Source organism: Oncorhynchus mykiss, chromosome 20 (genome assembly GCF_057628025.1).
Source record: "Oncorhynchus mykiss isolate SJ-2025 chromosome 20, ASM5762802v1, whole genome shotgun sequence".
Classification (NCBI taxonomy): Eukaryota; Metazoa; Chordata; class Actinopteri; order Salmoniformes; family Salmonidae; genus Oncorhynchus; species Oncorhynchus mykiss.
The window spans coordinates 42,547,447-42,559,946 of NC_143041.1; the positions used below are offsets into that span (position 1 = coordinate 42,547,447).

Sequence of the window (12,500 nt, forward strand, 5' to 3'; positions counted from 1 at the left end):
TAGTCGATCAAACAGAAAATATTACCGTTAACAAAAATTCCCTGCAGTATACGAGAACGTAATCCAACTCTGGGAATCCATTTGTCCCCATAGCAGAGAGCAATAGGTTGAAGCAACATTGAGAGGGGAAAGGAGGACTTTGTCTCTGTCTCTCTCTCTGTGTCTCTCTCTCTGTGTCTCTCTCTCTGTGTCTCTCTCTCTGTGTCTCTCTCTCTGTCTCTGTCTCTGTCTCTGTCTCTGTCTGTCTCTGTCTCTGTCAGGGGAAGCTGATGTCAGGCAGATAGGAGGGAATTCCGACCAGAGTTAAGCGTGCCTAAATGGAATGGAATGACATTTTTATGTACTTTTCTCTCTATGTGTATTCTGACCTTGAATTTAAGCATGAGAATAGCAGGCTATTAATCTGTTACTTGTTTAGGGTGGAGATCAACGAAATGAAAGTGCACTGTAAATAAATATAAAAAATGTTTAAACAAAAGCTTTTTTTCGGGTCAAAATGTTACCTGACCTTAAAATGTTTACTTGGTCAAAACTTATCTCCAACATGATAAAAGGCAGGCAAAGATTCCGTCAAATTAAAATTATGTGTTTGCTCGATTTGACTCGTGTTAATTCAACTAGAAATGATTATTTTGGCAATTTAACAAACAAAAAGCCTGTAGAACTAATAAAACCCACATACATCTTTAACTGCCATTCCATTCTGTTGATCTTTCCTTCCTCTGTCAGGTCTGTGTAGTATTTTTTATTCATCAATGTATTTTGTGTGTAAAGGCTCTCCAAACTTGTTTTTTTTTGTGTGACTCATACATAGTGAATGTGCCTAAATCATCTACAAAATCAGAGTATTTTTAAATCTACCAGTTGGTGCTGAAACATATTTAGATGGATTTCTTTAATTGATCTCTATATTCTGAACCTGTTCTCTCACTGTATTTATATTACCTTTATTTAACTACGCAAGTCAGTTAAGAACAAATTCTTATTTTCAATGACGACCCAGTGGGTCGTCATTGAAACGACCCACTGCCCCCTTGTTCGGGGGCAGAACGACAGATTTGTACCTTGTCAGCTCGGGGGTTTGAACTTGCAACCTTCCGGTTACTAGTCCAAAGTTCTAACCACTAGGCTACGCTGCCGCCCCTATTCTAGTGAGTCTGTTGGCAAATTATAATTAAAGGTACACCATATTTAAAGGGATGGCTTAAGATAAATGCACTGAAAACCTTATTGAATGAAACTTCCATGAGAGAATCTGTTGGCCACCAAAGTGGGAGGATTTTCAGCAGTTTAATTACATTGATTCAGTTCGCACAAGCTAGCCACACCCGTAGAGCGCATTGCATGAAACACAAGGTAAGTCTGAATAGCAACTACTGAGAAGTGGGTAGGAAAGGTGTACATTTCCTGAGTCTGAATCGAGTCCTTAAAGCTGGAGTCACTGTGTGGAGATGTTCCACTAGATCTTCTGGTGATGAATCAGACAAATCAATGAATCAGATCAGATGAATCAATGAATCAGATCAGATCCTCTACAGATCCTCTGGAAACACTCAAAACACCTTGTGTAATGAAACCATAAGAAGTTAGTGCATCCAACTTGAGATCTGGTGTTTGAACGTAAACTCAAAGCACTTGTTAAAACAGAACAGAAGTACTCTGAAAAACCCAGGCTATTTGTGTTTGTGTTTTTAAAGAGAGTTCACTGGGTTTACAGTGTAAAGAGCAGCATCAAAACACACAAAACAGATTTTTTTTCAGACTGTCTCTCATACAATCGAACGGTTAAGTAATACACTTCTTCTGAAATAGACTAGATTTTATTTATATCATGCTTTTTTAGACCTGTCTAAAATAATTCATGAATTTATTGTGATGGTGTAGGCCATATTACATGGATTTATTGTGATGGTGTAGACTATATTACATGTATTTATTGTGATGATGTAGGCTATATTACATGTATTTATTGTGATGGTGTAGGCTATATTACATGTATTTATTGTGATGGTGTAGACTATATTACATGTATTTATTGTGAAGGTGTAGGCTATATTACATGGATTTATTGTGATGGTGTAGACTATATTACATGGATTTATTGTGATGGTGTAGGCTATTTTACATGTATTTATTGTGATGGTGTAGGCTATATTACATGGATTTATTGTGATGGTGTAGACTATATTACATGGATTTATTGTGATGGTGTAGACTATATTACATGGATTTATTGTGATGGTGTAGGCTATTTTACATGGATTTATTGTGATGGTGTAGGCTATATTACATGTATTTATTGTGATGGTGTAGGCTATATTACATGGATTTATTAGACTTTTTAAAATGTAGATGTTCCAAAGGTCTGCATCAGTGGCTTGTAGGAAACCAGGAGATGCTCAATGTGTTTATGTTCATTAACGGTCAATTACTGTGAGACCGGCAGTTACTTACTTCACAATCACCTTCTGACACAATGTCATGATTATTCTAAACTATTTTATACAATGTTATGTGCATGTTTGAAGAAAGAAAATGATCGTTCTATAGTAGGACGAAGCAGCGTGTTGTTCCATGAGGTGTAACGGACGAACGGATATTTTTAGAACCGTCAGGCAAAATGAAGTTCAACGACGAGACGACCCATTGCCACGTTTGCAACTTTTGATGGTACAGCAGAAGCAAAATTCAGCATCCTGCGATGCTTGTTGTAAAACCTCTAGTTAACGCTGGTGGATTGAACACTGTGCTCAACAATGCCTACCAAAATGGGTTCAATTGGCAAATGATCAGATACATAAGTCAATGAAGTCAATACTATAGACGAGGTGGTATAATTATGCACTTAACAGAACTTGAAACACCAAATGAGTGTTCTCAAATATTCCCGGTAGTTCTCCCAGTCCCTGGCAAGGTGTTGCACAACTCTTGATTAAGTCATGTTAATCAATCAACACATCGTGTAATGTTTCAAAATATCTCAGAATGATGTTTCAATACTCCAGCAAAGTGAAGGTTTTGTCTCCTTAACGTCGGTGGAAGCTCGGTTTCCAAAAGCAATTTATTTTAACAGTGTACTGTAAGACATCAGATCCATTCTGGAACCGACCACACTAATACATACTGGATATTAAAGAAGAAATCCCTTGGAGAGATCGCCATGGCTTTCAGAGGGAGAGAGGGAGAGAGGGAGAGAGAGAGCGAGAGAGAGCGAGAGAGAGCAAGAGAGAGAGAGAGACAGAGAGAGAGAGAGAGAGACAGAGAGAGAGAGAGAGAGAGAGAGCGAGAGAGAGAGAGACAGAGAGAGAGAGACAGAGACAGAGACAGAGAGAGAGAGACAGAGAGAGAGAGAGAGAGAGAGAGAGAGAGAGAGAGAGAGAAGGAGAGCGAGAGAGAGAAGGAGAGCGAGAGAGACAGAGACAGAGACAGAGACAGAGACAGAGACAGAGAGAGAGAGAGAGAGAGAGACAGAGACAGAGAGAGAGAGAGAGAGAGAGAGAGAGAAGGAGAGAGAGAGAGAGAGAGAGAGAAGGAGAGCGAGGGAATTGGAGGATTTGGAGAGTGGATCAGTGTAAAAGCCCCTCAGTTGTAAGGAGTTTAGTGGAAATATGGAAAACTGGGACCTTTTGTAAACTCGTCCTGCACCCACTTCCCTGACTCCCCCCATCCTCCTCACCCCTCCTTCCATCCCTCCTTCCATCCCTCGCTCCCTCAATCCTATCCCGCGAGAGAACACACACACATATGCACATACGCAGTCTCACTCTAGACAGACAGACACGCATACACACACACACACTCCCTCTGGTCTCCAAGTCCACAGCTTCACACGGCCCCTCAGCTTCACACGGCCCCTCGCGACCCACCAAACATCTGTTTCAGGATCAGAGTTCCAGTGACACAGCCCTCTAACACGTACCATTACAGAGATCACACACGCAGTTCCCGTAAAATGCACAGCTACAGAGTTCACACAAAGACACAAATATCCACTCACATCTCTCGCCCACACATACAGCTACATAGATCTAACCTAAACACCCAGCCCTCTTTCAGTCCTCTCCCAGCCCTTTCCCAGTCCTCTCCCAGCCCTCTCCTAGTCCTCTCCCAGCCCTCTCCCGGCCCTCTCCCGGCCCTGTCCCGGCCCTCTCCCGGTCCTCTCCCGGCCCTCTCCCAGCCCTCTCCCAGTCCTCTCCCAGTCCTCTCCCAGTCCTCTCCCAGCCCTCTCCCAGTCCTCTCCCAGCCCTCTCATAGTCCTCTCCTAGTCCTCTCCTAGTCCTCTCCCAGTCCTCTCCCAGCCCTGTCCCAGCCCTCTCCCAATCATCTCCCAGCCCTCTCACACATAAATAATACAAACAATGCATTACATTTTTATATCGTTCTTCAAGGACCCAATTTCACTTTACAATTGTAGAAACAAATACACTAGATACAATACATGTACTAGTATTGTGCTAACTGGTTTCATTTAATGGCATCAAAGAACTCTCTGCTAAAAACAATACAAACAAAATCATTTTTATTACAACCAGCATTAGGACTCAATCACAGCTAGAGTTCAGGCTACATCAGGCTCTCCACATAACATCAATCTGTTCTTACCTGAGCTCAAGTTCCATTGGGGAAAGCCGGCATGTTGGTCACTCACACGACACAAGTTCACTTGTACCCTGTACACGACTGTCTCAGCAGAACAACAAGCTGAAAGCACCTGAAAACTCCACCCCCACCGCCCCCGCCACCACCAAACCACCACCCCCACCAAACCACTCCTCCAACCAAACCACCCCTCCCACCTACACACATGCACTCAGGGGCCCCATGGCCCAGCTGGCTTGAAGGGCATGTGGGTGGCGGTGCCAAACGCAGAGCCGACAGTAAGACCATGGTCCTGCAGCTGAGAGTGCCTTCTATCTAGCACCAGAATGGTCAACGTCATGGATGGAGAGAAAGAGAGGAAAAGAAGGATGGAGAGAAAAGGAAGGGAGGAGAAGTGTTTCCCAGTCCAACAAGCAGTTACTGTGCTCCTCCCGAGAGGAGGGAGGGAGAGAGACAGGAAAGAAAGAAAGTGGGGGGGGGGGGGGGGGCAAGTGAGAAAAAACGAGAGAAATGGAGCCCCCACAAAAATGTGAGGCAGAAAAAAAAGGAGTGGGAGGGAAGGCTTTACACATTCTATCCTCATGACATCATTCTCTCCCCTCTTCTCTAGTTCTTTCTCTTCTATCACTCCCTCTCTTCTCCTGCCGGGGAACATGTGCAGAGCAGGCCTCTTCCACACAAGGTTGAGCAAGCACACACACACACACACACACACACAATAAATATTCCTATCATCTCCTCTTCCTGCTCTGGGAGAGGCTGTTTCTAATTCCAGATGAAGGCCCTGGGGCGTGTGGGGCCGGATGTACTGTGGGCTCTGGGGTATGCCCTTCCTCAAGCCCTCTCACCCCTTTTCCCCCTCCCGGCTCTCTCTCCCTCACCTCTCCCTCTCCTCTGCCCTTTCCTTTTACCCTGCTTGACTCTTTCTCCTCTCCTCTCTTTCTCCTTCTCCGCTCCCTCTCCTCTCTCTCTCTCTCCCTCTCCTCTCTCTCTCTCCCTCTCCTTTCACTCTCCTCTCCTCTACCCCTCCTGTCCTCTCTTTCTCCCTCTCCTCTCCCTCTCTCTCCTCTTCTCTCTCTCTCCCTCTCCTCTCACTCTCCTCTCCTCTCCCCCTCCTCTACCTCTCCTGTCCTCTTTTTCTCCCTCTCCGCTCACTCTCCTCTCTCTCTCCCTCTCCTCTCTCTCCCTCTCCTTTCACTCCTCTCCTCTACCCCTCCTCTACCTCTCCTGTCCTCTCTTTCTCCCTCTCCTCTCCCTCTCTCTCCCTCTCCTCTTCTCTCTCTCTCCCTCTCCTCTCCCTCTCCCCTCTCCTCTCTTTCTCCCTCTCCTCTCCCTCTCCTCTCCTCTCCTCTCTCTCCTTCTCTCTCACATCTCCTCCACCTCCCCTCTTTCTTAGTCTCTCTCTCCCTGAGTATTCTCCTAGACCGCACAAAAAATACACATATATATACACATATATATAAATGTCGTGCTATACTGTAGAGGCCTACACATACAGGATGTTTCAGACACACACACACACACACACACACACACACAGTTGCTATGAAGTCCCATCTTTCTTTACAGTAGAAGCTATGAATTCATATTCCTTTACCATTTAGCTGACAGTAAATTATAACCCAATGATTCCAACTTGATGTGTTTGTCATTTCTCTAAAAGAAAGAGTCAGAAAGACACGGTGACATATGGCCTGTCTCCACAAGTTCTACTAGGAGAGAGCGCTCATGTTAATTACTTCTGCCCTGTCTGTCTCTCAAACAGAGCAAGTGACAGAGAGAAGAGCGAGAGAGAGAGACGGGGGGAGATAGAGAGAGAGAGAGAGAGATGGGGAGAGAGCAAGAGAGAGAGAGAGAGCTGGAGAGAGACAGGGAGAGAGAGAGCAGGGGCGAGAGAGAGCGAGAGAGAGACAGGTAGAGAGAGATCAGGGGAGAGAGAGAGAGACGGGTAGAGAGAGGGAGACGGGTAGAGAGAGAGAGACGGGTAGAGAGAGAGAGACGGGTAGAGAGAGAGAGACGGGTAGAGAGAGATCAGGGGAGAGAGAGAGAGAGGAATAACAGAGGAATTTGCGTTAACAGCAACTTGGGGAAAATTCTCTGCGGTATTATAAATAGCAGACTACACAATTTCCTTGATGAACACAAGTCCTGAGCAGAAGCCAGATTGGATTTCTAAAAAATGATCGTACAACAGATCACATTTACACCCTCCACACTCTAATTGATAAACATGTAAACCAAAACAAAGGCACAATCTACTCGTGTTTTGTAGATTTCATGAAAGCATTTGATTCAATTTGGCACGAAGGTCTTTTTTATAAATTAATAGAAAGTGGTATTGGAGGGAAAACATATGATACTATTAAATCAATGTACACTAAAAACAAATGTGGTTAAAATTGGCAACAAGCAAACAGACTCTCTCAGGGACGGGGAGTGAAACAGGGCTGCCCAATAAGTCCAACACTATTTAACATCTACATTAATGAATTGGCAAAAACATTAGAAGAATCGGCAGCACCTGGTATCACCCTACACAACACTGAAATCGTGTGTCTGCTGTACGCAGATGACCTGGTGCTGCTGTCTCCCACTAAGGAGGGTCTGCTGTAGACAGATGGCCTGGTGCTGCTGTCTCCCACTAAGGAGGGTCTGCTGTACGCAGATGACCTGGTGCTGCTGTCTCCCACTAAGGAGGGTCTGCTGTACGCAGATGACCTGGTGCTGCTGTCTCCCACTAAGGAGGGTCTGCTGTAGACAGATGGCCTGGTGCTGCTGTCTCCCACTAAGGAGGGTCTGCTGTAGACAGATGACCTGGTGCTGCTGTCTCCCACTAAGGAGGGGTTACAGCAGCACATAGATCGTCTTCACAGGTTCTGTTAGACCTGGGCTCTGACCGTTAACCACAGGTTCTGTCAGACCTGGGCTCTGACCGTTAACCACAGGTTCTGTTAGACCTGGGCTCTGACCGTTAACCACAGGTTCTGTCAGACCTGGGCTCTGATCGTTAACCACAGGTTCTGTCAGACCTGGGCTCTGACCGTTAACCACAGGTTCTGTCAGACCTGGGCTCTGATCGTTAACCACAGGTTCTGTCAGACCTGGGCTCTGACCGTTAACCACAGGTTCTGTCAGACCTGGGCTCTGACCGTTAACCACAGGTTCTGTCAGACCTGGGCTCTGACCGTTAACCACAGGTTCTGTCAGACCTGGGCTCTGATCGTTAACCACAGGTTCTGTCAGACCTGGGCCCCGGCCGGTAACCACAGGTTCTGTCAGACCTGGGCTCTGACCGTTAACCACAGGTTCTGTCAGACCTGGGCTCTGACCGTTAACCACAGGTTCTGTCAGACCTGGGCTCTGACCGTTAACCACAGGTTCTGTCAGACCTGGGCTCTGATCGTTAACCACAGGTTCTGTCAGACCTGGGCTCTGACCGTTAACCACAGGTTCTGTCAGACCTGGGCTCTGACCGTTAACCACAGGTTCTGTCAGACCTGGGCTCTGATCGTTAACCACAGGTTCTGTCAGACCTGGGCTCTGACCGTTAACCACAGGTTCTGTTAGACCTGGGCTCTGACCGTTAACCACAGGTTCTGTCAGACCTGGGCTCTGACCGTTAATCACAGGTTCTGTCAGACCTGGACTCTAATCGTTAACCACAGGTTCTGTCAGACCTGGGCTCTGACCGTTAACCACAGGTTCTGTCAGACCTGGACTCTGACCGTTAACCACAGGTTCTGTCAGACCTGGGCTCTGACCGTTAACCACAGGTTCTGTCAGACCTGGGCTCTAATCGTTAACCACAGGTTCTGTCAGACCTGGGCTCTGACCGTTAACCACAGGTTCTGTCAGACCTGGACTCTGACCGTTAACCACAGGTTCTGTCAGACCTGGACTCTGACCGTTAACCTAAAAAAACAAATATAATGATATTCCAAAAACGGTCCGGAAATAAGGATGACAAATATAAATTCTATTTGGACACAGTTCTATTAGAACACACCAAAAACTACACATATCTAGGACTAAATGTCAGCAACACAGGTAGCTTTCACATGGCTGTGAAGGAGCTGAGAGACAAAGCAAGAAGAGCATTCTATGCCATTAAAAGGAACATCAAAATAGAAATTCCAATTAGAATCTGGCTCAAAATGTTTCAATCAGTTCTAGAACCAATTGCTCTATATGGCAGTGAGGTATGTGGTCCAATCTCTAATAATGAATTCACCAAATGGGACAAACATCCAATCGAAATACTGCATGCAGAGTTTTGCAAGACTGTATTGCAAGTGCAAAGAAAAACTCAAAATAAGGCATGTAGAGCAGAATTGGGCCAATACCCCCTCCTCATTCGAAAAGAAAAAAGAACCATCACCTTTTACAACCATCTAAAAACAAGTGACCCCAAAACATTCCATCACACAGCTCTACAATGCCAAGAGATGAAAAAAGAAAAGAGTCCCCTCAGCCAGCTGGTTCTGAGGCTCAGTTCACCAACTCAAACCAACCCCATAGATTCTCAGGACAACACTCAGGACAACACTGGCCCAACCAAATCAACACAAAACAAAAAGAATTGGAAAGACACCACAAAATATCAAAGTAAACTTCAATGCTATTTGTCTCTAAACAGACAGTACATGGTGGCAGACTACAGTGCCTTGCGAAAGTATTCCGCCCCCTTGAACTTTGCGACCTTTTGCCACATTTCAGGCTTCAAACATAAAGATATAAAACTGTATTTTTTTGTGAAGAATCAACAACAAGTGGGACACAATCATGACGTGGAACGACATTTATTGGATATTTCAAACTTTTTTAACAAATCAAAAACTGAAAAATTGGGCGTGCAAAATTATTCAGCCCCCTTAAGTTAATACTTTGTAGCGCCACCTTTTGCTGCGATTACAGCTGTAAGTCACTTGGGGTATGCACAGTGCTCCTTGGGATGTTTAAAGCTTTGGAAATCTTTTTGCATCCAAATCCGGCTTTCAACTTCTTCACAACAGTATCTCGGACCTGCCTGGTGTGTTCCTTGTTCTTCATGATGCTCTCTGCGCTTTTGACGGACCTCTGAGACTATCACAGTGCAGGTGCATTTATACGGAGACTTGATTACACACAGGTGGATTGTATTTATCATCATTAGTCATTTAGGTCAACATTGGATCATTCAGAGATCCTCACTGAACTTCTGGAGAGAGTTTGCTACACTGAAAGTAAAGGGGCTGAATAATTTTGAACGCCCAATTTTTCAGTTTTTGATTTGTTAAAAAAGTTTGAAATATCCAATAAATGTCGTTCCACGTCATGATTGTGTCCCACTTGTTGTTGATTCTTCACAAAAAAATACAGTTTTATATCTTTATGTTTGAAGCCTGAAATGGGGCAAAAGGTTGCAAAGTTCAAGGGGGCCGAATACTTTCGCAATGCACTGTATCTGACCACTGTGAATTATAGAAAACTGAGGAAAACATTGACTAGGTACAGACTCAGTGAGCACAGTCTGGCTATAGAGACCGGTCGTCACAGACAAACCTGGCACCCCAGCGAGGACAGTCTGGCTATAGAAACCGGTCGTCACAGACAAACCTGGCTGCCCCGAGAGGACAAGCTGTGCTCACTCTGCTCCAGGGGAGAGGTAGAGACAGAGCTGCATTTCCTATTACACTGTGACAAATACTCAGACCTAAGAGAATATTTATTTCCCCAAATTATAATTCACAACAAAGATTTGAAACTATAAAAGAAAAAAATCAAATATTTATTGGGTGAAAAGCCAAAATGTGCAGTTTTGGAAGCCAAATATGTCTCCTGCCACAACCTGAGGGACAGCCAGTGAAAAGTGCAAAGTAATGTCGATAATATTTACCGTTTTGTTTTGTCTTTCATACCATGTCCTGTATCTTCTCAGTCATGTTGACACAATGTAAGTAATAATGAACTTGCCATGTCAATAAAGTCAATTGAATTGAATTGAGAGAGGGATGGGTAGAGAGAGAGAGAGACGGGTAGAGAGAGAGGAGATACAGGTAGAGAGAGAGAGAGAGACGGAAAGAGAGAGAGAGAGAGACGGAGAGACGGAAAGAGAGAGAGAGAGAGACGGAAAGAGAGAGAGACGGAAAGAGAGAGAGAGAGAGACGGGAAGAGAGAGAGACGGGAAGAGAGAGAGAGAGAGACGGGAAGAGAGAGAGAGAGACGGGAAGAGAGAGAGAGAGACGGAAAGAGAGAGAGAGAGACGGAAAGAGAGAGAGAGAGACGGAAAGAGAGAGAGAGAGACGGAAAGAGAGAGAGAGACGGAAAGAGAGAGAGAGACGGAAAGAGAGAGAGAGACGGAAAGAGAGAGAGAGACGGGAAGAGAGAGAGAGACGGGTAGAGAGAGAGAGACGGGTAGAGAGAGAGACGGGTAGAGAGAGAGAGACGGGTAGAGAGAGAGAGACGGGTAGAGAGAGAGACGGGTAGAGAGAGAGACGGGTAGAGAGAGAGACGGGTAGAGAGAGAGACGGGTAGAGAGAGAGAGACGGGTGGAGAGAGAGAGACGGGTGGAGAGAGACGGGTAGAGAGGTTCCGTCCAGCCCCTTTTCCCCATATTACCGTGTAAAAAAACGCACGCCTCTATGAAGAGGGAACGCAACACCATGCTACAACTAAACTCTCCGTGAAGCGAAAAAGGTATGGACTGTAGGTGCGAGTAAGAATGACAGACAGAATGTGGTACCGTTTACAAGGACTTTATTCCTTTACACGGTAATATGGGGAAAAGGGGCTGGACGGAACCAAAGCAAAGAAAGTAAATCTCAAAGCCCCCCCCCCCCCCCCCCCCCTCTCCTATCTTACCTGCCTAACCACTTTTACCTAATTTAGCACCGCCTGGTGCCCTAACCAAAATACAGTGGGTGGTCCGCCCAGGTCTTACCTAGTGTGCCTAGACAATGAATATACTACGGGTATATGTATGCCCGCGGGCCTCTTGCCTAAGCACTCCCAAGGTGCCTTCCCCTTCCCCCCTGGGAACAAATGAAACAGAATATTAAACAATTTCACAAACAAACTAAGAAACAAAGGACATCAACTAAGCTCTACCTGAGCAACAAACTCACAGAACATACCACTTCCCAGCAATGAACTCCCAGCAAATCAACCTCCAGCAAATCTCTCTAGCAAAATCTCTCTATGCAATGACCTCCCAGCAAATCTCTCTCAGCAAACCCTACCTCCAAATCTCTCTCTCCTGAACAGAACACTGGCTTTTATATAGCTTCAGAATGAAGACAGCTGGAGACAGCTGTGTCTTGCCGAGGGGGCGGGGTCAGCTCTCCAATTAGCCCTGGAGTCGACCAATCAGCTGCTTGAGGGATTTCAGGAAGCCATTTCCTGAAATAAAACACATGCAAATACACAAACTACAACACATAAACTGGGGAACGTAAGAGAGACGGGAAGAGAGAGACGGTTAGAGAGAGACGGGTAGAGAGAGAGAGACGGGTAGAGAGAGACGGGGTAGAGAGAGACGATTAGAGAGAGAGAGAGAGAGAGAGAGACGGGTAGAGAGAGAGATGGGGAGAGAGAGAGAGAGACGGGTAGAGAGAGAGAGAGAGGGGTAGAGAGAGAGCGAGACGGGTAGAGAGAGAGAGGGAGATGGGTAGAGAGAGAGATGGGTAGAGAGAGAGAAAGAGACGGGTAGAGAGAGAGAGAGAGAGATGGGTAGAGAGAGAGAGAGAGACGGGTAGAGAGAGAGACGGGTAGAGAGAGAGAGAGACGGGTAGAGAGAGAGAGACGGGTAGAGAGAGAGAGAGACGGGTAGAGAGAGAGACGGGTAGAGAGAGAGACGGGTAGAGAGAGAGGGAGATGGGGAGAGAGAGAGAGAGACGGGTAGGGAGAGACGGGTAGAGAGAGAG

The 12,500-nt window shown here is 45.7% G+C and overlaps 1 protein-coding gene across 2 annotated transcripts in view; it reads right to left on the reverse strand.

Moving 5' to 3' along the window:
• Positions 1–12,500, reverse strand: part of LOC110499449 (serine/threonine-protein kinase LMTK1) — a 93,125-nt gene that overhangs the window by 30,636 nt on the left and 49,989 nt on the right. Inside the window, exon 1 of one of the 2 annotated variants that reach the window (XM_036956308.2) lies at positions 4,603–5,054. The exons of the other annotated variant lie outside the window; for it this stretch is intronic. The gene's annotated coding sequence lies outside the window, so the exon portion shown is untranslated. Of the gene's footprint in view, positions 1–4,602; positions 5,055–12,500 lie in introns of those variants that run through there. 2 annotated transcript variants of the gene reach the window in all.